This window comes from Nicotiana attenuata, chromosome 8 (genome assembly GCF_001879085.1).
Source record: "Nicotiana attenuata strain UT chromosome 8, NIATTr2, whole genome shotgun sequence".
Classification (NCBI taxonomy): domain Eukaryota; kingdom Viridiplantae; phylum Streptophyta; class Magnoliopsida; order Solanales; family Solanaceae; genus Nicotiana; species Nicotiana attenuata.
In genome coordinates, this window is record NC_031996.1 from 28,869,843 (window position 1) to 28,873,785 (window position 3,943).

Sequence of the window (3,943 nt, forward strand, 5' to 3'; positions counted from 1 at the left end):
ATGCGATCCTCCATCACTAATGATTGCCCGGGGTGTACCAAACCTTGTGAAAATGCTCTTCTTTAGAAATGCCACTACACTCCTAGCTTCATTGTTGGGCAAGGCCACGGCCTCAACCCATTTTGACACCTAATCAACCGCTACAAGAATGTAAGTGTTCCCACACGAGCTAACAAAAGGGCCCATAAAATCGATACCCCATACATCAAAGATATCCACTTCAAGAATTGTGTTTAGAGGCATCTCGTCTTTCTTGGAAATCCCTCCCGCTCGTTGACATTGATCACATATTTTCACTAGATCACTTGCATCTTTGAACAAGGTTGGCCAATAGAAACCACAACACAAAACTTTCGAAGCCGTCCTTACCCCTCCATGATGGCCACCATAGGGGGAGGAATGACAAGCCTCTAATATACTTAATAGCTCTCCCTCCGAGACACACTTTCGAATCACACCATCCGTGCAAATCTTGAACAAGTATGGCTCATCCCAATAGAAATCTGGACTATCGCGTTTGAGCTTCTTCCTTTGGTTAGAAGAGAGCTCACACGGGATGATGCCAGTCACAATGAAATTAGCAATATCCGCAAACCATGGCATATCACACATTGACACAGAAAGTAGTTGCTCATCGGGGAATGTATCATTGATCTCCAAGCCATCACACGGCCTTCCTTCCTCCTCCAAGTCGGACAAATGATCCGCAACTTGGTTCTCACTACCTTTCCGGTCCACTATTTCCAAATCAAACTATTGAAGAAGTAATACCCATCTCATCAATCTTGCCTTGGAATCTTTCTTGGTCATCAAATACCTAAGGGTGGCATGGTCGATGTGCACTATGACTTTGGCTACCATAAGATATGCCCGAAATTTTTCCATGGCGAACACAATAGCCAACAACTCCTTCTCCGTCACCGTGTAGTTACTTTGAGCTTCATTCATTGTCTTGATCGCATAGTACACCGAATGAAACATTTTGCTCACTCTTTGACCTAACACTGCCCCAACCGCAACGTCACTTGCATCGCACATGAGCTCGAAAGGCAAGCTCCAATTGGGTGCGGTAATGATCGGGGTAGTGGTCAACCTATGCTTTAGAAGTTCAAAGGCCTTCATGCATCTTTCATTAAACACAAACTTAGCATCTTTCTCTAGCAACTTGCAAAGGGGATTCAAAACCTTCGAAAAATCTTTGATAAACCGCCGGTAGAACCCCGCATGCCCAAGGAAACTCCTCACCCCTTTTACAGAAGTGGGGGGAAGAAGCCTCGAAATCACCTCGATCTTAGCTTTGTCTACTTCAATCCCATGCTTAGAAATCTTGTGACCCAACACTATGCCCTCTTCAACCATGAAGTGGCATTTTTCCCAATTAAGAACGAGATTTGTGTCTTCACATCGGGCCAAGACTTTATACAAATTTCTCAAACACTCTTCAAATGAATCACCAACCACACTAAAATCATCCATAAAGACCTCCAAAATGTTTTCCACCATGTCAGTGAAAATGGCTATCATGGATCGTTAGAAGGTCGCCGAAGCATTTCACAACCCGAACGGCATCCAGGAGAAAGCAAATGTACCATATGGGCATGTGAATGTGGTCTTCTCTTGGTCCTCCAGGGCAATTAAAATTTGATTATACCCCGAGTATCCATCCAAAAAGCAATAAAAGGCTCGCCCCGCAAGGCGATCAAGCATTTGGTCAAGGAATGGCAAAGGGAAATGATCTTTTCGGGTCACCTTGTTGAGCTTCCGGTAATCCATGCAAACTCTCCACCCAGTAATGATCCGGGTAGGAATAAGTTCATTGTTGTCATTTGTCACCGCAGTCATCCCACCTTTCTTCGGCACACATTGTACCGGAGAAGTCCATGAGCTATCGGAGATTGGATACACTACACCTGCATCTAGCCACTTGATCACTTCTTTCTTCACCACCTCTTGCATTGCCTCATTGAGCCTCCTTTGATGTTCCAAGGAAGGCCTTGCATCATCCTCCAAGATTATCTTGTTCATGCAAAATGCGGGGCTTATTCCCCGAATGTCCGTCAGAGTCCATCTAATTGCCCTTTTTCGACTTCGAAGCACCTCCAAAGTGGCCTCAACCTGCATGTTAGTAAGGCAAGAAGAAAGAATAACTAGTAAAGTAGAATTTGAGCCTAAGAACTCATACTTGAGGTGTGGAGGAAGTGGTTTTAACTCCAACACCGGTGACTCCTCAATTGATGGTTTGGTTGGTGGAGTTTTCCAATTTTCAAGATCAAGGACAATTTTCTAGGCTCATAGGAACAAGAGCCCAACCCATGTACTGCATTGACACACTCCACTCTACTTGCATCATCATTGACATCAAGATTTAATAGCATGGCCTCAAGGGGATTCTCCACGTTAATCATAGAACTTGTGTCCTCCACGATCACAGTTGTGACAATGTCCACAAATGAACACACCTCGATGCTATTGGGTTGCTTCATGGATTTGCAAACACGGAAGACGACCTTCTCATCACCTACCCTGAAAGTTAGTTCACCCGCTTCAACATCAACCAATGCCTTCCCCGTTGTAAGGAAAGGTCTCCCTAGAATAATTGGGACCTCATAGTCCACCTCACAATCCAAAATCACAAAGTCCGCCGGCATGATAAATTTGTCCATCCGGACAAGAACATCATCAACTATACCCAAAGGACGCTACATTGATCTACCTGCCATATGTAATCTCATGGAAGTTGGCCTTGGTGGCCCAATACCTAGAGTCTTGAAAACTGAGAAGGGAATTAAATTGATGCTTGCCCCTAGATCACATAAAGCTTTGGCAAAGTTTGCACTACCAATAGTGCAAGGGATAGTGAAAGCACCGGGATCCTCTAGTTTCGGGGCCATTGAATGTACTATGGCACTCACTTGGTGGGTCATCTTGATAGTTTCACAGTCCATTGATCTTTTCTTTGTAACTAAATCCTTCATGAACTTAGCATAACCAGGCATTTGCTCCAAAGCCTCCACTAGAGGCACGTTCATGGATAAGCTCTTCATCATGTCAATGAACTTTTTGAATTGATTATCACTTTTCTGCTTTGCTAACCGTTGAGGATAAGGCGGGGGTTGTCTAGGCAAAGGTGCCTTGACTTTTGGCACAACCGGCTCCGGCATGTCAATTATGTGTTCCCTAGACGGGTTAACGGCATCTTGAGTTTCCACCTCGGCCTCATTAATGTCAATCCTCACATCATTGTTCACCTCATTCTCAACCACATCTTCAACTATCAAAGGTACATCATTTTCACGCAACTCAACATCATCATCCACAACTTGCTTATCTTTCGAGGCATGCACATCACCGCCTCTCCCACTTCTTGTTGTAACCGCCATCACATGATTGTTCCCACCTTTCGGGTTCACTACCATATCACTTGGTAGAGCACCCTTAGGGTGAGTATTCAACGATTGAGAGATTTGGCCTAATTGCACCTCCAAATTCCGGATAGAGGTATTGTGGGAAGCCAATTGAGCATCGGAATCTTGGTTCTTCTTCATCATTTGTTCGAACATTATTTCTATTCTTCCCATATCATTATCCGAAGAACTAGATCCTTGAGATTGAAACGGAGGCGGATTGTTTGGTTGTTGGTACATCGGGGGCCTTTGAAAGCCTTGCCCCCGGTTGCCTTGGTTTCCATTGTTGTTCCATCCACCTTGACCATTGTTGTTCCAGTTGTTGTTATTACCATTCCAATTCCCTTGGTTGCCTTGATTGTTGTTCCCCCAATTACCGCCTTGGTTGTTGTTGTTCCGATTACCACCAACTTGTTGTTGATTGCCCCAATTTCCTTGGGGTCGCCATTGTTGGTTTGAATAGTTGCCTCTATTGCCTTGATAGTTGTTAACATATTTTACCTCTTCATTTTGCTCATCATAGCCCTCATTTGGAAACC